This window comes from Cryptomeria japonica, unplaced genomic scaffold, assembly GCF_030272615.1.
Source record: "Cryptomeria japonica unplaced genomic scaffold, Sugi_1.0 HiC_scaffold_406, whole genome shotgun sequence".
Classification (NCBI taxonomy): Eukaryota; Viridiplantae; Streptophyta; class Pinopsida; order Cupressales; family Cupressaceae; genus Cryptomeria; species Cryptomeria japonica.
In genome coordinates, this window is record NW_026729227.1 from 77,944 (window position 1) to 101,650 (window position 23,707).

A 23,707-nucleotide genomic window follows, 5' to 3' on the forward strand; every position below is an offset into this window, starting at 1 on the left:
TATGGTAGATTTTTTGGCTAATGTTGTTTTAAAAAGAAATGACATTACCTTAGTAGGCATATCATAAATAGAGGTAAAGGTTAGACCCTCTATTCCTGATAACATTTAAAATTGGCAGGTCTTTGAAGATGATGATGATCTTCTCAAGTTTTTACACTGCATTGATTAGTATGAAACACAAGCAATTGATTTCAATGCCTTCCTTGAAGTTGAAGATGGTAGAGAAACCAATTTTGGAAATGATGTTGTCTATTTGAAAACTAATAAGATTACAAAAGGTTGGTTGAATTAGAGCAAGTATTTTTGGAAATGATAGTTATGCATTGAAACTTGCCCTCTGTGAATAAGGATGGTCTGGAATAAATAAATCTAGGAACTGATGTTTCTCCAAAGAAGGTATACATCAAGAACAAGATTAGTCTTAAGATTAGGAGGGTGTTGATTACATTGTTAATAAAATACAAGAATATTTTTGCATGGTTTTATGATAACCTCAAGGCAGATAGGGAAGATCTGTTCCAACATGAAATTTCCTTGAAACTAGATGCAAATCCTTTTAGAAAAAAACAAAGGCCAATAAACCCTATTTTAGCCCCAAAGGTGCAAGAAGAATTGATGAAGCTCAGAGATGGAGGCATAATTAAACCAATCAGACATTATAATTTGGTATCAAATTTAGTATCACTGAGGAAGAAAAGTGGGGATATAAGATTGTGTCTGGACTTCATAAACTTGAATGTGTCTTCTTTAAAGGATAATTATCCCCTAACCAATATGGAAGCCATGCTCTAAAGAGTTATTGGGTGCAATTTTTAAGTATGATGGATGGTTTCTCTAGGTATAACCAAGTGAAAGTTAAGGAGTCTAAATAGTATAAGATAACTTTTACAAATCCTTGGGGTACCTATGTGTATATCAAAATTCCATTTGGTCTAACTAATGTAGGTCCTAATTTTCAAAGAGCTATGGATGTAGCATTTGTAGATTTGATTGACATCATAATGGTTGTTTGTTAGGATAATCTCCCAACTTATTCCAAGAGGATTAAGGATCATTGTACACATTTGGAGAGGATATTTGTGAAAGCCTTAGAATATGGTATTACATTAAATCCAAATAAATTCAATTTTGTTGTGATAGAAGGTAAGTTGTCAGGCCACATTATTTCAAGAGATTAGGTAAGGATAGATCTAGAAAGGGTTAAACCCATTGATAAAATTTCAATCCCTAAGATAGTAAAGGCCATTCAATCCTTCTTTGGTCAAGTTAGTTTTGTGAGAATATTTATTTCTAACTTTGTAGAGATTGTCAAGCCCATTTCTAGAATGCTTAAAGAGGGTGCAAAACTTGACTACATAGAAGAGGCATTGTAATACTTTATAGACATAAAGAGAGATATCGAAGAGGCTCCAGTCTTAAAGTCACTTGATTTTGACAAGCCATTTCATATCTTTTCTTTTGCCTCAATTCATACCATCATTTTAGTTATGTTGCAAAAGAATGATGAAGGTTTTGAGGAGCCCATATCCTTCTTTAGTAAATTTATTTAGGCGACAAAGCTAAAAAATGATATTATTGAAAAACAGGCCTATGCTTTAGTTAAAGCAATTAAAAATTTAGACTGTGCTTTGTTGGTGCTAAGGTTATTGCATACATCCTCAATGTAGTGGTGAAGCACATATTTTCTCAATCTAAATTGACTAGTCCTAGGTGCAGATAGATAAATAAAATCTAAGAATTTAATATTGAGATTCAAATCACCAAGCACCGCAGAGGTATGGGACTTGCAAAACTGATGGCAGAAACAAACCTAGAGTCTGCTTAGGTAGACAATGTGGTAAAAAATGATTATGCACTAACAAGTATTGACAGGCAACCTTGGTACTCAAATATTGTGTATTTTCTAAAAAACATTAAGTGTCCTGAATAGATGAGTGACAATCAAAAGGGGGCATTAAAAGTTCTACAAGCTCAAAAATACATACTGAAAGATGGAAATATTTTCTTAAAAAACAGGGATGGTCTCCTATTATTTTTCTTATATGAGAGGAAATCTCAAAATATTTTGAGAGAAATGCATGAAGGGGTTTGTGGTGGATACTTTACATCAAATACTATCACTCATAAGATACTTGGGGTAGGCTATTACTGGACCACTATGTTTGCACACACCCATAACTATATGAGAAAATGTGAACCTTGCAAAATATTTTCTAGGAAACTCAATTACCTCTTAGGCTCCAATAGATAGAAGCTCTATTTTACTAGTGGAGAATAGATTTCATAGGAGAAAAGAATGAGAAGTCTAGTGGTGGCCATAGATGGATTTTGGTGGTAACTGATTATTTCACCAAGTGGATAGAGGTCATTCCCACCAAACAAGCAACCAGTAAACTGGTAATCAAATTCTTGTTAGATAACATACTCACAAGGTTTGGTGTACCAATAGAGCTTATAATGGACAATGCTATGTGCTTCAGGTTAGAAGAGTTCAAGGATTTATGTGAATAATATGGATTCATAATGTCATACTCATTCCCCTATCATCCCTGAGGAAATAAAAAAGATGAGTCCACTAATAAGAGTCTTATGAAGATTATAAAAAGGATGTTGGAGAAGAAAATGAGAGCTTGGGATTTCAAGATGAAACTTGCACTGTGGGTTGATAGGGTAAATATAGAAAAGGCCACATTTAAATCTCCTTTTGAACTAGTTTATGGGTCTCAGGTGAGATTGCCTCTAAATAACTTTCTCCCTATGTACAAGTTCATCCATGAGGAGTATGATGATATCATGGAACCAATGGAAGAGAGGATAGTACAACTGGTTGAATTGGATGAGATGAGAAACAAATCTTTAAAGGAGAATACTAAGTTGCAACAACAAATTTAATGTATATTTGATAAGAGGACTATATAGAGGAAGTTCTAGCAAGGAGATTTGATTATGATGTGGAATTCTAGAAACTAGGAAAAGGGGAAACATGGTAAATTTGAGGCTATTTAGCTTGGTCCATTTGAAGTAACAGATAAATATGGAGAGGGCTCTTATTTTCTTTGGAATGTAGAACATGAAGTTAAACAATTGATAGTGCATGGACAATTCCTTAAAAACTTATTTTCTTAAGCCTTGTTTTCCATACACAATATATTTAGGTTGTACATTTTTTATATATTCCTTTTAGATTAAAGTTTTAGTTCGGACTAGTCTCCCCCCAGAGTTTGGCTTCTCATCTTAAGCATGCTTCTTAACTATCCCCAAATAGAGCTATTGTTAGGACTATTTTTTGAGTTTCTTAAGGTTGGGATTTTGTTTTTATTTGGTGATAGAATGATTTTGTTTAAATCATTATGGGGATTCTTTTTGATCAGTGAATTGATTTACTATTTTCCATATGCTTAAATTTGTACCTCAAGGGTTTTGTATCATTTAAATTTTGTCCTGAATCCTAGCTCTTCTCTTTCAGCTCGTAATTTTAATATACAAGTCTTATATAAGTTATTTCATTCTTGTTTCAATGAGCCTTAGGTTTTTGGCCCCTTCTATATGATTTCCTAGGGACATAACTTAATGCATGTGCCTAGAGTTGTTTTTGTGTGGGCCCTGGTCTTTAAAATCCTCGATACACGTTGAGATGTTCTATATGCCTTATCAAGATTCCAAGTGTCATTTGATGCAGATTTGTAATGTTCCAAAAGGGAGCTCATGACTCGATGAAACCTTTTCTCCTATTCTACTGAGTTCCCAGAGGTTTTATTTCTACAATATTTTAAAATATTTGCAACTCAAACACTTAGTGAGCTATTTTGTATCTTTTATGTTGAGTCTTGAGTTATGCCACAGGGTGCAAACAATTTGGTACTTAGAGCTTGGTGACTTCCTTATTTCTAGTTTGGTGAATGTCTGAGGAGAATGGTTTCAAAGTGACCTTTAAAAGTAATTTGACACATGCTGAGAGGCTTTCCTTCTCCTTCGTGAGTCTCTGAGTAAGTGAAGATAAAATGCTTTATCAGGAGATGAAAAGGATCAAGCCTGTCAGTTTGGGACACGCCAAGACAGCCTAAGGGATTTTAGTAAGCAAATGAGGAGTAAAAGTAAGGCTGGTGATAGGGATATTAAAGGTCAAAAGTAATCCCCTTGAATAGGAAGATTCAAATTTTACTTGTGGCCATTGATGATTTTTGGTTAATATTTTAGTTCAAAGTTATGTCATGCCTGTTTGTGCCATCAAAGTTCACATGAATATCATCAATGAAAGTAAAGACTAGATATTTAAGGAAGCTATTCCTAATACTGATTCATTTGTTTAGTTCAAATTAGAATTCAAGGTAGAGAGGAGAAAAAAGTAGGGTTCCTATGAAGAAATTTGACTACCTCTAAAGTTTTCAGCTAATTCATCAAAAGCCAGTAAGTTGAAGAGCATGACTATATCATTGTGAAACTTAAGGTTAAGAACAATGATTTGAGAGAGGCACTAATATTGACTTTGGGAAAGGGCCTTTTGTTGGAAGAAGAGGCCACAAATTTAAAGCTGAAAATAGATGTTATTCTTGAAAGGAACAAGAGAGACAAAGTATAAAGATAGCTAGCCAAGGTCTAACAAGAAATTGTGTCACTGAAAAAAGAACTCAAACTTGGCAGGTTTAGGATGGTTCAAAATGTAGTTAAGGCTAAATTTGTCTGAATGCTACCTCATTTGTTGTTCATGTGGACTAGACATCAAGAGATTATTTAGTTCATCCAGAGACAATGAGAAGTAGAGATTCATTTGAAGATTTTGATGAAACATTTGTCCAGAAAGAAACAATTACTCTATTTCCTACACAAGCTTTCTAAGACTACAAAGGATGAATAAAAGGGACCATGGGAAAATATGTTGAGTGAATTAGAAACTACAGTGTTTGAAGTTGATGGACAGCTAGTTGAGCATCACAAATATCATGGACAAGTAGAAAAATCTTTATGTATGTTCAATTAGTTGTAGGGTAGTCCTCCATCATTCATAAATGATGACAGGGAATATAAAATAGAGAAGAAATGGAGAATGGATATTTGAAAATTTCTAGTGCATAATATAACTGACAAACACATAGATGATGCAGATAAACTAGAAGAAAATATACATAAGCAAATGGATAGTTTGTATGAGCTCGATTATAGCATTAGAATTCTGAATATATTAAATGCTTCTATAGTGATCCCAGCATATAATACTCATCTTGATGCTTGTCGTCATTTTTTTCTGAAAGAGAAGTAAAGAGTAGAATGAGAGGTTATTTCAGTGCCTTGGTCATTTTTGATTAAAGATATTTTGTTTTATTTACATCTCATCTCCAACATAAATTGCAAATGCCATCTCAACATCATATTTGTTCTCTTCTCCAACTCAACAAAAAGTGTAACAACTGAGAAAGTGTTTCAAGAAGAATCATTGTTATTCATGAGTTTTTTTGTTTTTTTTTTATGCTTCTGGTATCACGTGATGTCCCTGGTATATTCTTATGTTTTAAAGTTGAATCTTGACATGTGGAAAATTGACCCAAACCTTTGTTTCTCCCTTGTTTCTATAAGAGGGAATTCATTGCCATTTCCAGGGGGTTTTGAAATGTTTTTTTATGGACATAATGATTATATACAATGTTCTTCGTATACTGAGTTTGATAGAGTCTATTTTTGGTTAATTGTACTATTGCAGGCATAGAGATTTAATGAAGACATTACCATAGATTGTCTCCCACTTTATTCTTCTTTTGTTATATGATTTCATTTATCAAGGATAGATGGAATTGTCTTTATGAATTTCTCATAAATGTGCAATGCATTAATTGGGTTTTCTTCAAGGAGGAAACTAAATATTGATTATGTATTATAGTAGCTTTGGGAGGATTGGGTGACTTGATAAGTAGGATGTATGTTTATAGAAATGGGATGCATTTGTAAGGCATGTGTATCCAGAATAATGCATACTTGTGTCAAATCTATCAAATATGTGACTCTATTCCAATAGTTAATGCACTAATCTTGTTATATACATTTTTAGTAACCAATTATAAATCAAATTACTCTTTCTTTATTAGTTTAGTAAATGAGTGTTTCGGTGGAAGATTTTACTCTCAGAGATGAATGTTATGATCCAAACAAAGAATGAAGCCTACTTTGAAAAAAGTTCACATATATTCTGGGTAATTTTACTAAGAGGAATCTATTTACAAGCAATATTCATCATCATTTTTTATTCATCTAACATTATTGCTAAGGTTCACTTGCCCGGGTCTTGCAGATCCTAAAGAGTAGAAGAATTGCATACCTTATTGGCAATTCATGTTAATTGGCCAATTGTTTTTGTTTTTTGTTGATAGATGAAGGCTAATTCTTAGCTATACTAAAGAAACATTTGGAGGAACCAAAAAAAATGATGACTCTGTCGGGGAGTGCATAATAAGAAAGGTAGTGTGCAAGACTACCTCAACTAGTTTCATAACTAGAAGATTGTAGTTCTTTATTCAAAACCAGTGCTAGAAGCCTAAAGGCAATAGAGGTAGGAAAATTTCTTCCTCAAGTAACTTTACCTTAGTGTCTTTGAATATAGGTATGTTTGATGTTGAGAAAAGTTAATTTACTTTATGAATGTCTAGTCATCAAAGGTCATTTTCTAATGCATAGTCCCCTAGATCGCATAAATACTATTCTAAAATTCCTAAAAAAAACTAGGTATTATCACTACAATAGTGATGGGGACCAAGTTTATTATGATGATGAGGGGGACCGTATCAAGATCACATCCTATAATAAACATCGTAAAGGGTCACGTTTAAGGGTCAATATAAGTAGGAGGATAAAGTGAGGGAATTTAATGGTAGACTGGAACAAATAGCCAAAGAGTTATAAGTAGAACTTGAAGAAGAGACACACAAAGGACAATTAAGAAACCAATTAGAAGAAAGGAAGAAGAAAGATAAAGATCTCTATGCTAGGATGTTTATAAATACTACCACAAATAACCTTGTAACAACCATTTCTTTGGTGAATGTCTCATCACCCCAAGATAAGGTAAAACAAATTCTAAGTGATGCAAATGTGATCTCAACTTCAAAAGTAAAGACCAGAAAACTCATTACCCAAGAGTTGAGGAGTTGGAATCAAATTATACCAGACAATAAATGTTGATAAGAAAAGTTGAATTGCTCAAAAGGTTGCAAGATTTTGATAGTCTATCATGTGAGGGTATTAAGACTTCACAGTTGCCTAGTGTTCCAAAAGCTAGTCTAAGTAATGTTAGTGGCTCCCTTGTTGTTGATTTGTTAATTGGTGGTGTAAGTATGAAGCCTTCAAATGTGACTCATATGACCACATGTATATCTACCCCTATTTTATATTATCCTCTTTAAATGCCCATTATATTTATACCATCAAGTCAATCAATATCTTAGATGAGTAATCAAAATGCTTTTGAAATGAGGTAGAACCACCCAATTGTCAATCCTACAGTTGCTACGAGAACAAAGAATGCCCCAGTTCCTCAAATACCCCAACCCCTAATACCTCAGCAAATGAATATGCAACAAAATCAACTCTACCAGTAGTTGTTACAACAATAATAGCAATATTAACAAATATTGTAGTAATTTCAGAATCTACATATTCAACAACAGAATGCACCTGCTAATCCATAAGATTCTAATGTTGTTGGAAATCCCTAGGTCATGGTCACACATCCAAATGATACTAATGTAGCATAAAATATCCCATCTCTTGAACCTTGTGTTGCTCCAATTGTAAGCAATGATCCCTTTGCTAGACCCCCACTCCATATAGATAGATATAGGCAACTTGATTTTATTGGTATCCTTGGATACCCAAATCCAATGAATAATGATATAAGGTTGGAGCTGCCAAAGTTTTTAGAAAGTATTTGGTTATTAGGAGACAATCATATTTAAGCCTCCATGAATGTCATGGATAACTTTGAAGTTTAACATGAAGCGGTATTGATGAAGTTGTTTATGCAGCCATTAGCAAATGATGCAAGAGACTGGTATAAGAGTTTCTTGAATGCACACATCAATAGATGGAAAGAATTTCAAAGATTCTTTATAGAGAAATATGGAGACCATATTGATGCAAGATTCAAATTAGGAGAACTAACTACAATTCAAAAGAATAATAATGAGATGGTGGTCGAATTCAATGCAAGATTTATTAAAATCCTGAATAAGATACCACATCATTTGAGGTTGTATGATCACATGTGTTTGATATTTTATATGAGGGCATATTAAATTAAGTTAGGGTATGAGCTAAGGTCAAGAGAACCAACTACTATCCGAGATATTCTTAAAGAAACACTTAGCATTGAGAACAACAGAAAGCCTATTGCAAAAGTTGGAAAAATGGATGAAGTAAAGTTCCTTTAGAATCCAAAGGGACACCAAGGTAAGAATTTGAAACACCTACATTATTGTAATGTAACATTATTATAGATATTTATCTGAAACACCTACATTAATACTCAAATAATTCATTATTAAAAATAATAAGAACTTGTTCGCCATTAATGATTCTCAAAAAAGTGAAGAGGATATTTTTCATAAATAAAATAAAAGATAATATGTTTTTAAATTGTATATCATATTTTTAAATATAAAATTAAATTATTCATCATAAAAAAGTAAGAAAAGAAATAGTTTTAAAAAAAATTGACATTAAAAGTAAAATTATTAATTGATGTGAAACCATTTAAAATTAAAATTAAAAAATATTTAAATTTATGAATTATATCTTAATGTTATTTATCTAAACTAATAGTAATTTTAGAAATATAAACCTTAAAGTTAATAAATTCTAAAAACTAATAAAACTAAAAAAAAGAAATACAATAGTTGTAACTCAGTTTTCTTGCTATCATTGTATTGTTTGTTTGCATCTTGTATTTTCTCTTGTCATACCACATTTATTGTAGGAATTTAAGCCTTTTTATTATGGGTTTGGTCATTCTAAACCCAACAATTGATGTTGGTGTTGGTGTTTTGGCATCTGGAGACCATGGCTCATCCAAGCAAACGACCTCACAAGTTCATCCCAAAATTGTGTCACAAGGTATTGTTTCTAGTACTCCTGATGTTGTTTTGTCATTGAAATATTTTGATAGTGCCTATGATTGGCTTGAAAGTATAATAGGATTTTTTTTGGGAGGGTTCCACCTGAAAGCATGTTGTGTGACTGGGTTAACAAAGCTTGGGCCCCTCATGGGGTGTGGCTTGAGGACGTTAAAAATCTCCCCAAGGCTCTTTGGGTCCTAAAAAATGGGCCATGGTTTGTGCGGTCATCTCTAATGAAGAGAAGTTCAAGGTCCCAGTCTAGGTTCAATTCCCTAGCCTTCCTCTTCCTTATTTTTCATTCCTATAGACTATTGTCCAATCCATTGGAAAGGTGGTTTTCATGGAGTCAGATCGGTTTTTTCATGCTCGTCCTCAAAATAGGGTTTGCATTGAAGTTGATTTATCTCTGGATCTTAAGAAAACCATTGATATTTGGGTTGGTAGATAATGTTTTTCTCACCGTGTGCTTTCTTTAAATTTTCCCAATACCTACTATTGATGCCAATCCTCTAATAATAAGATTATGGATTGTCCTCTAGTTGCACCTCGCACTAAGTCCCCACCTAAAGACATTGCACCCTCTCATCCTTTTGACACTAAGTCTGAAGAAGGGTGGACCACTATGGGTCATAAAAATAATTCTAAGCAAGATTCTTCTATTGCTTTGCACCCCTCTTCACATCCTGCTACTTAGGCTAATCCGGTTTCTACTCATGTGCATGCTAATGTGCAACTAGATGTTTCAAACCCTATTGATAAGGGGAAGGGTTCTGCTAAGGGGATCTCTCGCTCTACATGGGTGCGTACCCCTCAAGTGGCTTTAGTTATATTTTCTTAGCCTCTCTCATTGCACCATTCTCATAGTCCTTTTGGGCAGGATGGTGGTGATGATGAAGAAGTTTGTGATAAATGCAAGGTTCTTCTAGGTGATTCTTACCCTGTCTCTTGACTTGCTTCATATTTTCTGCAGTATAGAGACTCCTCTCTTGAGGACAAGGACAATTTACATGATTTTGAATGATTAATTTTCTATCATGGAATGTTTGGGGTCTTCTTGACCTCGTCAGGAAATATTCTGTGTGGCATATTAAATACAATTATCTAGTATTTATGTTGTTTTCCTTCAAGAAGTTAAAATTATAGGTCTCATGTTAGTCACTGTATGTCGTGTGATTTGGCTAGATGGCCTGGTTTTTTCCTCATAACACAAATCTAGCTGAGGAGGTGTTCTTACTCTTCTCTCACCATGTTGGCATTCTGCTATAGTCGATCATGGGTTGGATCCCACTCAGTGCTTTTTGTGGGTCCTCATGTCAGTTGACAATTATTCCTTTGGGATCATTAATGTTTATGCTCCCAATGATGCTATAGAGCGGTCTTGTTTTTTGTGGTGGATAGCTGACTCTTTGCCACCTACCACTTGGGTGATGTGTGGGGATTTTAGTATGGTTGAAATGGCCTTCAATAAAGATGGCATTTTGCCTTTTCAATGGATAGTTGGTGAATGAGAGACTTGGTTTCACATGCACAATAAATTGGATCTTTTTTATCCCAACACTAACCGCCACCCTTCTTAGTATGTATGACACACTTGGTGTAATTATAGAACTAGCTCTGACAAGATTTTTAAAGGACTTGATTGTGCCATGATCTTGGCTCAATCTTTTTTTTCTTTTGGGAAAAATCAAGTCCTTTCAGTTTTACCCCTTGTTGAAGTCACCTTGTCAGATCATTTTTCTATCAAGTTTAGAATTGAATGGTAGTCAAGTTGTATGAATCCTTCTAAAACACATTTTTTCTCAATACTTCCTTGCTTAGTCATCCACCCACGTTGACCCACATCCAATAGGTCTAGAATCTTGAGAGTAGTCCCACTCAACTTGTTGGTTGGATTACAAAGTGAAATGATGCTATCCAACACACAACTCATTTTCTTCGCATCAATGAAAGAATACTAGATTTTTCTCATAGGCAATCCTATGAAACTACCACCAAAGATTTGAAATATTCCATTGAATCTTTGATGGCTAATCCCTTCATCCATGATTTACAGGTTAGGGTTTCCTAGCTTCACCATCACTGTCAATCCTAAAACATTAATAAAGCATCAATATCCACTTGATGAGTGTCAATTGCCAACAATCTCCCCCTTTGGAATTGATGAAAACACTCATGAAAAATGACTAAGTGTTGAAACCTGTACACCCAATCAAAATTTCTAAGGCTCACCCTTAGATCAAAAAATAACAAATCTGTAGCAACCTATCAACCCACAAAATTGCATCCTTCTTTACATTTTCACTCTACTCTCCCTCTTTGACAACAATTCCAAAGATGGGATGCTCCTCAAAACCTATATACATGGATATCCTGATACATTATACATACATGAAGATATCTTCAAAAATGGTCTTCAAAAATCCTATGTGAGTATCCCACCCATTCTTCAAGTTATCCAAAATTGTGATGAATGCACTAAAAACATAGGCATGAATCTCCACATCCTTCAACTTAGTTGAAACGGGTTGTGCCAAATCCTTCATACAATCTACTTTAATACCCAGCATGGTGTCCAACCGGGGGGCAATTAGGTTATGAAGTTCACCAACTCTCCTCAAAATTTCATCTCTATCTATATTAAGGCTCGCGATTTGATCATTTAGAGGCATTACTTGCCTTATATGATGTTGGTTAGGGCTACATTTGAGTGAATTGACTATGAAATTCTAGCTAGCTTACCCTAACAAATACCAATATTCTTGTCTATATCAACTGTAAATTTGGGCAAAATAAGACAAGACTTATATATCTTTACACTTTTAGATAGTGCCTCAGAGATTGTTTGCAAACCCTTTTTTAGTATCACTCTTTAATCCTATATCATCTTCCAGAATGTTTACATACGAACCTCCTTAAATCTATCTAGTACCTGCTTGGTAGAAGACTTCTCCAATGATTCAAAATTGGTATTTACATTATTAATCAACTAAAATATATTACCAGAGGGGTTAGCATTTGGATCTAGTTGAATGTTCGGTACCACCTTATGAAAAACATCAATAGACATCTGAATAAGTTTTTTGTCTTCACTCTTTGAATTTACTAAGTTCTAACTGGCTTAGCCTAGATTGTTGTAGCTACCATTAACCTTTATGTCAGGGACATCTATCCGATATAAATAGGTTTATCAAAATTAATGGATATGTATGGGAGAATTGATTTCCCTTTGTCCTTAGGAGAGTCAATTTCCATAGCTACTAAGACATTGACAAATATTTTCTCTACCTTCTCTGGAGCCTTATCCTTCTCTGCCTCTTCTTTTCCTGCAACTAGTTGTTGCTCAGTAAGAACTTCTTCTTTATCCTTTACTTATGCACTGGTCTCACCACTTGGTACAGTAACATCCTTAGGGGTCTCTTGAGCCTCTTCACCTTTTATCTCCACTATGTCCAGAGGATTTTAACTATTTGTAGTATCAAGGTTCGAATGGGTCTGGTCTGCCGAATGAGAGGTGTCATCCTTCTAAGATTCATCTTCATTGGTTGGTACCCAATTAATATTTAGAAACTTTCTCCATATGTATTTTTGTTCTTTTCTCATTTTTTCAACCCTACCAACCATAAGCCTTTTCACTCTAGTCTTTCTTATGAATTTCTTCCGGTTGGCCAGATCCATAAGTCTATCAACTTCTTCTTGAGATATGCAAGCACTTATGTTTATCAATTCTCTCTCTTTCATTTCTTTATCTAATTTGCTTTTTGTTAGTCTCCTAACATCAAGAATATTATACAAATCTTTAGGAATACTACATTCTAGCTCAATTAATGACGCCGAAGTTATGCAGATGCAACACAATAGCTTCCTCAACTTCTCTTTGCTAACTTTCATGAAAATCATCAAACTATACATTGATTTTATTAAGATTACCATCCTTAACAATTTCATCAATTAGCTCTTTTATAGTTAATGGAAGAATAGAGGTATGTTTACCCTCTACCTTGCCACATTCAAGGTCCTTATCAAACTATGTTAATACCCTTCTTCCTCTCTTAGCCCTATTGGTTAGAATAGGTTAAGATTTAGTCTTCTTTCTTTGCTTACCACCGGACTGAGGTTTCTTGATTACTTTGAAAAACTTACCTTTCTTCTTCACTTTCTCTGCTTCCTCATCTAATTCAGTTGTTGGACACAATGGATCACTAAGAGGGGGGTGAATCAGTGATTTGAACATTTTTTACTTAATCAGAGCTATACTGGTTCAATATGAGATACACAAGATGCAGACCGATTACCAAAGAAAAGTAAACAGAGTGTGTAGGAAAAATAACTAAAGGATTAATACATCACACACATGAAGATGCAACACATAACACCAAATGTACAAGGAAAACCCAATGTGGGAAAAACCTCGGTGAGAATAGCTGCTAGAGATCTTTTGCTCCAATCCAACCTCACAATGAAAAGATCTGATTACAAATTTTAGGGCACCAACCCAAGGAGCACCAACCCCTGACTTATGAGCATCAACTCAAAGGAGCACCAACCCCTACAAAATTTATAAGCTACAACCCCTGCACTCAACAATATGAAAAACTCAAATAAACAATTTGGATCCTTGCTGCAAATGAACTTTTGCAACCTTTCAAAACTTTGCACTGTCAGTTTTTATCTTACCGATTTATATCAACTCAACACACATTGCAACTTAGCATTCCTTCTATTTCTAACTCTCCTTAATTTTCTTTCCCTCTCTTCTACTGAAATCAAATTGCACTTGGTCACTCTCTATCAAGTACTGCTTCTTTCAGTTTGTCACCTCTACATTCTATGCTCACTCTGGCAATTTGTTCCTTACACTAGTTTACCTTGCTTCTCCTTACCAGTACAATCTTCACTCACAAACACTTCAAGTGTTTTTCTCTTTGACTCTTAGATAACAATTTCACTCTCTTCTTTACCCTTTAGTAGCAGCAACTCTATCTGTCTTAGGTTGCCATATTTTAAACTGAAGCTTTCCCGCCAAAAAACTAATTCAAATAGAGGATGGCTAGGGTTTACCTCTCTCGACCAAATCTGCATCCAATCTAATCCGATCAGCCTTGGATCACAAACCTGCATTGAAGGAGTAAGCCACCATGCATTTTTCATCTTTCCAAAGTATGTTTGCCAAAAATAGCAAACACGACCATGATTTCTGGCCTTGAAATCTGTCGACTCATTTATGACCCAACTGTTTCCTTCTTGAGGTCCTCTTGCAATCTGATTTCCTTGCTTCAATCCAAGTGCCAACAACTCCCTGATCTTTCTCTGTGATTCATTTTTCCTTAAGCCGCATCAATTTGTTATCGACCCGTGATTTGTGGCTATTTCATTTAATAGCGACTAACTACTCCAACAACCATATGAATGGAAACTTCACCGGCCTCTGCATGCACACCACCTTAGTTGCATGTGGCATCACATCGACATACACTCAGCTCATCGACACAAGGTCGGTTTAAACTTTATCATTCATCAAACTCATACATGCACAAGCCCTTATCAGTGAGACCTTCTCCTACTACTAAATCGATAGTATACACTACACCGGTAGCACAACTTCACCTTTGGTGGTCTGTAATCTCTTTGTCACTCTGCCTCTTTATCACAAACATTATCAAAAGTAAACAACCAACATTTATACTAGTTACAACTCATCATGCCAACACACAACTTCATATCACCTCTTATAGGTGATGTCACTGATAGTCTCGATAATTTTTTTTTTTTTTTCAATATGTCAGGGGTATCCCCGTGACCCAGTCCAATGAACTAACCTACCTTACCTTGGGCTTACTTTTATTGCCAAGTTGGGGCCAGGAAGGGGCGAACTGAGGTGAGACTAGTCCCCTAGGGGTTGAATCCAAAGCCTTTATGTTAATCTTCCTTATGTCGGCTCCTCTTCTTCATACCGGGTTGACATACCTCTACCGGTATCCTACAATACCAGTTGACATCAATGACAACTCAATACCAACAATCTCCCCCTTTACCATTGATGTCAACATTGTCTATTCCATTTTCTCTCCACCTTTGACAGCAATGGGAAAGGGAACCTTAGCCTGACACCAATAATCTCTCCCTTGGCTACACCCGGTTAGGACACAATCTCCCCTTGTGTCAATGCTTCATGATTCAAGAGTCATAAGAGAGTAACAAAGATTGACTCCCCTGGAATAATACATTCTCATGCACATTTAAGTGTTGTTGAATGGTGGGACAACTCCCATCTTTTTTCTTAAGTACTCAAATGGACCTAAAGGAAGTGGCTTGGTAAATATGTCAGCAATCTGCTCACCAGTTGGAACATATTCAACTATGACCTCCTTGTCTGCTACCTTCTCCCTCAAGAAGTGATACTTGATTACAATGTGTTTTGTTCTTGAATGCATTACTGGATTCTTGGAGATGTTGATTGCACTTGAGTTATCACCCCAGATTGGAATAGGATTTGGTATCTCCACATGTATTTCCTTCAATGTCTGCTTCATCCATAGCACTTGTGAGCAACATGTAGAAGCAACAGCTATATATTCAGCCTCAGTAGTAGATAATGACACTGAGTCTTTCTTCTTATTGTGCCATGATACTAACTGATCTCCTAAGTAGAAATCACCTCCACTTGTACTTTTCCAATCATCAATACTTCCTGCCCAATTTGCATTAGTATAAGCCTGCAAAGAGAAGTCTCCTTTCTTTGGATACCATAGGCCATAGCTGGTAGTTCCTTCCAGACACCTAAAAATTCTTCTGACTGCATTTAGGTGAGACTTTTTAGGAGCAGCTTGGAATCTTGCTACCATGCAAACAACTTGTACAATATCTGGTCTAGATGTTGTTAAATATAATAGACTACCAATCATAGACCTATACAGTGTTTGTTCAACTTCCGGTGACTCAACTAGTTTTCTCAACTTACAATCAGTAACCATGGGAGTACTTACTGGTTTGTTGTCCTCCATTTGAAATTTCTTCAGCATGTCTTTCACATACTTGGTTTGGGAGATAAAAATTCCTTTTGCCTGTTGTGAGATCTGCAAACCAATAAAATAAGACAACTCACCTAACATAGACATCTCAAATTTTGTCTTCATTTGATCTTCAAATTCTTTGTACATGATGTCCTTGTCGCCACCAAAGATAATATCATCCACATATACAACCACTATAATCATGAGATCTCCATTTACCTTGACATACAAGTTACTATTTGCATTCCCTTTATGGAATCCTTGCTCAAGTATTTATCCAACCAGGAATACCATGCTCTGGGCGATTGCTTCAAACTATACAAGGCTTTCTTCAACTGGCATACAAAACTCTCATTATCATCAAAAAAATAAATCTTTTTGTTAAAGTATTTTGCAGAGACCAGAGCGCTAGAATTTGGGGTAGCCTTGACCAATGAGGTAGGGGGATTCACTATTGCAAAGGGAGACTTTGTGAAGCTTTTCCGTTTCACCTTTCTATGTTCAATTTTATCCTTAATAGGAAGAAAGGAGGTTGAACTCTTCGAAGCCATCTCCTGGCTCAGCCTAGACATTTCCTCAACTTTTCTCTGAAGGACCTCCTACCTCTCCTTCAACTCCATCGGTGTATTTCTCTCAGCCCTCGAAGACAACTTCCCATTAAGATCATCATTTTCCTCCATCACCCATTTGTCATCCCTAGCCCTCACTTTTGCCACTACTTCAAGCATGTTTATCTTTCTTATAGCAACATCATACTATAAGTAACAATTTAATAACCATTTCCTATCACCCATTCTCTTCCAACTTAGACACTTTTACTTCCAAATTATGGGAGCTGGGATTCGGGATAGAAACATCTTATCCAGGTGGGAATGGGGCAACCTCCTCTAAGGCAACAAGAGACAAGTCAAACTTAGAGGCCAAGGAGGACTCAAATTACTCCAAAGCCTTCTCCTCATTATATTCCACCAACTCCACATCTTTAGAAGGTGGGGTTAGGATAATTTTTTGTTTTGCCCCTTTGTTAGGGTTGAAACTAGTAGGAACAAGCTTGGGTTTAGTTGAAGAAACAACATTGGATTAGGAAGCTCCATTAATAAATTTGAATCTGACAAAGGACTAGGCAAAATCAATGGGGCCCCAGTGGGTGGGGATTAAGCTAAGTGGATTTTGTAAAGCCTTAGAATTAGCCATTGATGAAGAGGAAGAGAATTTTTAGATTTAGCCTTAGTAACTGTTTGCATTAGCGAAGAACATACATTGTACCTTAGATTATTTAGCACTGGGAAGAGCTGGGTATGGAGTCCTTTAAACCTTCCTTCCAATGTGACATATTTCATCAACAATAGGGTTTCACCCTTCTATATCACTATTAGGTCTTCTCTATTATAACCACTTTATAGTCTTGAAACCCCTTCTTTAGGCTTGAAAAATCTCTTAAGTTCATCTTTGTAAGACCCTTTTAGCTTCTTAGGAAAAGTATTTCCTTTCAATGATAACCCAATAATAGTAGCTATCATGTCCAAAGAGACTTTAAAGGCAACTCCCCCGATTTTCACCTCACCCTTCTCCCACAAATGAGCAAATTTTTCAGAGAGATCAAGATCAAAGCCTTGCATTCCTTCAACATAATTTGCTAGGTTACCCTTAACAATTTTCAACTAGAGCTTTACATCAACTATTATGTTCAATTTGAATGAGGTTAGCGATCATAGAGAACCTAGTGGTGAAAACCATTGGGGAGAAACAAAAACTAGTAGTATGAAAAAGACAACACTTAGACGGGTTGGGAAAAGTCTGATTGCAATTTGAATGAGACATCTGCCACGTATACATTAAATGACTGGCATAAAGGGTGGTGATGCAAACAAAATAGGCAATCTTTTGATTATACTTCATCATGAGTCTTTATGTCATTAAAGATAATGACATGAACCATATCTAGGATATCATAAACACCCATCCATTTTTTCAAACCATTGAAAAATGGGCCCAAAGATGCTAGCCTATTGACAACTTTATTCCCTTCTCTTTTTATATTCCTAAAACTGACATCGCTCATCCTATGTGTGAGATCCCTATACTTGGCAATAAGGTGATCACATTTCCAATCAAGTTTGGCTTCATTTCTAAGCATTAAAATAGTGTATTTTGAATCACCTTCTATGATGATTTGACTATACCCTCTATCTTCCATAATAACTAAACCATAATAGGCCGCTACCACCTATGCCACACTAGAAGTTTTTGTCCCCAAGTTGGTCACATAGGCTAGGACCAAATTACCCATGAATCACTCCACCCCCGCCTGCTCGACCTGGATTTCCCTTAGAAGAACTTTTGAATTTCAATTTCAGCCAACTAGAGGAGGGGGGGAGAGGGGAAGTGGGGGCCAAGGCTCTATGCTTGTTTTCTTAATCAACTCAACTACTTTTATTCCTACAATTATTTATTTAAATAAATATTTCTTAAAAATGAAAATAATGAACCTTCTTAATTTATAGCAATTAAAATATTTTAAATAACTTTTAATATTTTTAGAGAAAAGATTAGAAAAAAATTAATTGTATTCTATAACATCCCTTATTTTTGACACCATATAAACATAATTTCTCTCAAAAACCAGGTTTGAGCCTCTAGAACAATGAAAACTCAAATATTACTTTTATTCTTTAAATATGTAACATCCCTTCTTTTGAATCCACATAAGCATAATCTCCCCTAAAAATCAGTATTCCGCCTCTACGAGCTTCGAACTAGATAAAAGAAATCCTGAAGGAGAAGAAAAGCATCTAAAGACCACTTTTGACTCAGTAATCGAAGTTTTCTGGTGATTAATCTTCACGTCAAAAATTTAATTTAATACAGCGACTAGAACAATCCTCGTGGAGATAGAATCAGCTACGAAATTTAATGTTTTGGTATATTATTTCAATGTAGTACGAAAATATATTGACTTTGTTATTTGCCAATTTCAAATTATTCACTGTACTCCATCGTTAACATGTGGTCGGCTTAGCGCGTGGGGTACAGAGCCTTTTAATACATGTGAACAAGTCAGTTCCGCCTGTTAGGGCCAGAAAAAATAAAAAAATTATGAAATTTCCGCGTGTGTCGTTACGTGTAAACTTTGGTTATGTTCTATTACAAAAGGTTGTCAATCTCTACTCCACAATACATAGATTTGATTGCTTAGACATTCGACTACACTTAGTCGACGAGCTTTCGATTAGGTTGCATAGATTTTTCCCCTGAGAAAGAAGTCTCAGTTTGCAACGATGAGTCGCACTTACTCATTTCTTGCCTGGATTGGTTTGGCGTTATGTTCGACGATTGTAAATGGTCAGCTTAGCTCAACATTTTACAGTTCGTCATGTCCTAATCTGTTGTCGACTGTTAAGTCTGCAGTGAAACAGGCCGTCGCTAACGAGAAACGAATGGGAGCATCCCTTCTGCGTCTTCATTTCCATGACTGCTTTGTTACGTAAGAATTTCCAGCTCTTTGTTATGAACGTTTATGGTGTTTTTACATTGTTACTTTCCACTCGTTTTATTCTTGTTTTTACAAAAGATTTTCTCGACTATGAAGCATTACAATGGTGTTTTTCAACCCTTTAATAGTTGAAGACATGCTGATATTGCAGGGCTGCGATGGGTCTATTCTGTTGGACGACTCGTCGACTTTAACAGGAGAAAAGACTGCATTGCCCAATGCTAACTCAGTCAGAGGATTCGACGTGATAGACACCATTAAGACCAACGTAGAGACTGTTTGCAGTGGTGTTGTGTCTTGCGCCGACATTTTGGCCATTGCTACTCGTGATTCAGTTGTCGAAGTAATCCCTAAATCTTTACCTATTGTTGTGAAAAATATGAAAGACTCGTATAAATTTCTATAGTTTGTTATGCTAATTAATTAATTTTTACTTTGTAGCTTGGAGGGCCAACATGGACGTGCAGAAGGGAAGAAGAGACTCGACAACTGCAAGCCTTAGCGGTGCAAATAGCAATATTCCTGCTCCCACATCAAACCTCAGCGCAATAATCTCTTCATTTAGCGCTCAGGGTCTTTCTACCAAGGACATGATGGCGCTTTCTGGTAACTTATTTTCCAATCTGCTAATCATTGTACGCTTATTACTACGTAGAAGCTATAGCAACTCACTTCTCTTTTTACATTCAGGTGGTCACACTATTGGTCAGGCTCGCTGCACTAATTTCAGAGCTCGCTTCTACAACGAGTCCAACATAGATTCTATATTCGCCGCTTCTCTCAAATCAAACTGTCCAAGCAGCAGTGGGGATAACAACCTTTCACCGTTAGATCTTCAGACTCCCACGACCTTTGACAACAACTATTACAAAAATCTGAGAAGCCAGAAAGGACTTCTACACTCTGATCAGCAGCTTTTTAATGGAGGTTCTGCTGATTCTCAGGTGACTACATATAGTAGCAATCAGAACACATTCTTCACAGATTTCGCTTCTGCCATCAAAATGGGAAACATCAGTCCCCTAACTGGTAGCAATGGACAGATCCGAAAGAACTGTAGTAAGGCCAATTGATAGCCATAACACATGGACGAGTTTTTTGGTATTATATGCTTATATTTGCTGTAGTATTCATGATTCACTTTAATAGATATGGATTGTGGTAATTTTTTATCAGATATTAAATATTGAGCACAAAGTTCTCATTGTTCGTGCGTCAAAATTAATGCATACAGATTTGCGAGTGGTAAAATATATTCAGATAGTACTTGAATGCCTACGGCTGAAAACTTAAAATAGAATTCGAAAATTATGGCTAATGCGATGATGGATCTAATGCTCCAAAAACAGAAATAACTATAGAATCGCATCGGAGAGCATTAAATTCTCTTAGAATATTTATACATCTCAAAATTTATTATTTTTTATAAATGTTAATATAAATATTTATTCACAATACTGGTAGTTAATTGATCTTAAATTTAAATGTATTAAAAGCTAGAATTAAATATGTCAGAATTCTATTAGCAGAAAGTGTCTCAGAAAAATATAATTTACAGCCATTTAAAAACTATATATTTTTAAATTTTTTAAGATAAATAATATTGAATTTTAATTATAATACAAACATAAAAGATGGAGAGGAGGAAGGGAAGCACTAGGGTTTTTGGAGGTGGGGATATTACAGGAGATTCAGAGGAAGGCAATGATGATGGAGATGGGAATTGTGAAGATGATGGCCATGGTGTGTGGATCCGCCTGGTCAATGGCTTGGCCTACTTTTGGGAAGTTATAATTCTAGGGTACTTGGTTTTGCCTTCTCCTATCTGATGCCCTATTTTGGGTTTGTTGGAGGTCATTTTCTGTGCCATAGGTGTGCTTGTGAGGGGTTTTTGCCCTCATCTCCCTTGTTCTCTTAGCCTGGCTCATTCTTCGGGTCCCCTTTGCAAATCTCATGGTGACATTTTGGATCCCCATTGCGGCTCTCGTGGTGGCTTCTATTTGTTTGGGTTTCCTGTTGTGCCCTTGTTCATGGGTCTTCTCCATACCTTGCTCGTGGGTTTGTCTTTTGCTTGCATTGGGCATAGTTCAAGGTAGGTGACAAGTGTCTAAATGCGTAGAACTAATATTTGAATGTTAAGATGTTGCAAAATGAATGATGGTGCACAGATGTCCATGTCATGTGCTAGTGTCTAAATGAATCACACTAAAAAATGATGAGTGATGAGAGAAAGTTGTGGCTAACATGAAACTGAGCTAAAAGATAGGTGCTTAAAAAAGTTTCCTGAGCATCCTAAGAGGGAAAAGGCTAATGCAAGGGTTGAAATGAGCCTACTCAAATACTAGGGGTATGGACACTAAAGTGGCTACAAAAGTGTAGGTGTAATCACAAAGGGATATATGCAATTTATGAGACTACAATTTCCATCACTTCTAATGTATTGTGGATGGTTGTGAAAATTAGTCAATTCCCTAGCTTGTAGATAAAAGGGAGAAGAGGAGAAAGCTCAAGACTAAAGAATGTGTGTTATTTCTTCACCCTTTTGTCCCTAAAGTAGGTCAAACACCACTTTAAAATGGTTAATGATATATTTGTTTATGCAGTAATCAACCAATTGATAAGGGATGTGGTTTATAAACTATTAGTAGATGTAATGAAGATCATTTCCACATAGGGACATTAGTTTGTCTAGAATCCCAAGTCCGAATGTGTCTGGTTGAGTGGGTTCCACCAAGAACCATTCTTGCTACCAAGGTGCTACACTAGTAGGGTCATCTTAATATATTTCACAAGATAAATATTAGAGGTATTAGTCCTTTTGACTTCCTACTATAAGATAGGGATCAAACTCACATTTAAGATAGGATTCCATGATTGCTTAAATATGCAAGTGTAAAGAACATAATCTATGAGCTTTAAGCCACTAATTTGAAAATATATTTAAGGCCAATAGTAACTATGAGCCTATGGGTAAATTAAAAGCCCTTGTACCCAATACCTTCCCAAATTATGAACTAACCTTGGAGGAATTCTAGGTCAACTTACAAGACCAATATAAACTTGAAAAATGATGCATTGCATTCCAACTATATTTTAAACTCAAGATCCTTAGGAATAAAAGGAGACATTATAAAGAAATTACATAATGTTGGAGAGATTCTTGGAGCCCATTTTTGAAGAATATAAGGTTGTTCAAAGGCCTCTCACTCTAGTCACGTGGCTAGAGAATGAGAACATAAACATTGAAATAGTAACTAAAAAATTCATAAGGAGAAGAATGACATGGATTAAATTGAGGGTACCAATAAACAAGACACAAAGGAGAACAAAGGCAAAGGGGTAGGGAGACCCATATTCCAAGGACAATAAGCAATTTACCAAAAGAATTCAAAGAGAGACAAGAGGCCGAAATAAGAAATAAAGGAAGAGGATGAAGAAGAAGAAATTGACCCTATTAAAGCTACAAAATTGATACAAAAGATATAGAGAAAATAAAGGAATTAGAATTCCTACCTGAGGAAACTAAGGTACGGATCATGTCAAGACTCTTAATAGTTGCACAAGCTTCCATTTCCTTAGCTAGAATACTCTTGAGATTGAAGCTTGGAGGAGCAAAGGAGGACAAAGTTTAATATGTCATATCTCTTGCACCATCTCCCCAAAAAAACTTTATCAGAAACCCCTTCCTAGAAGGAAACCACCACCTCCTCCAAGACAAGCCAAAGTTCCTAAGCCTCCAATTGAATCTATGAAAATAAATTCACAAATGAAGAATCAAAGGAAATTGAGATTAATGAGGAGATTGGTGGGGGACAAATGTTAGAGTTTCATGTGCAGACAAAGACTGTAGGAGAAAAATCCCCCTAGAAAAATGTGAATGAGGAAAAACCTCAAGACATATAGAAGGAAATTAGTATAAGTGCAATATCATGGAAAATAGGGATCACTAGTATAATAATACAAACTAGGAATCCAACACAATGCCATCAATTATATTGAAGAATATCAAATAGGCCCAACTCAAAAGTCGTGGGAGAGTTGGGGACAATGAGCTGATTGTTCTCTTTTGTTGGTTGGATAAGTTGAATGCAAGAACTAGGCTAAAT

General features: G+C 35.7%; 1 pseudogene; it reads left to right on the plus strand.

Annotated features, from left to right (window-relative positions):
• The window catches only part of LOC131045679 (peroxidase P7-like), a 31,787-nt pseudogene extending 11,113 nt beyond the window's left edge, over nucleotides 1-20,674 (plus strand).
• Nucleotides 20,675-23,707: the final 3,033 nt, after the last annotated feature.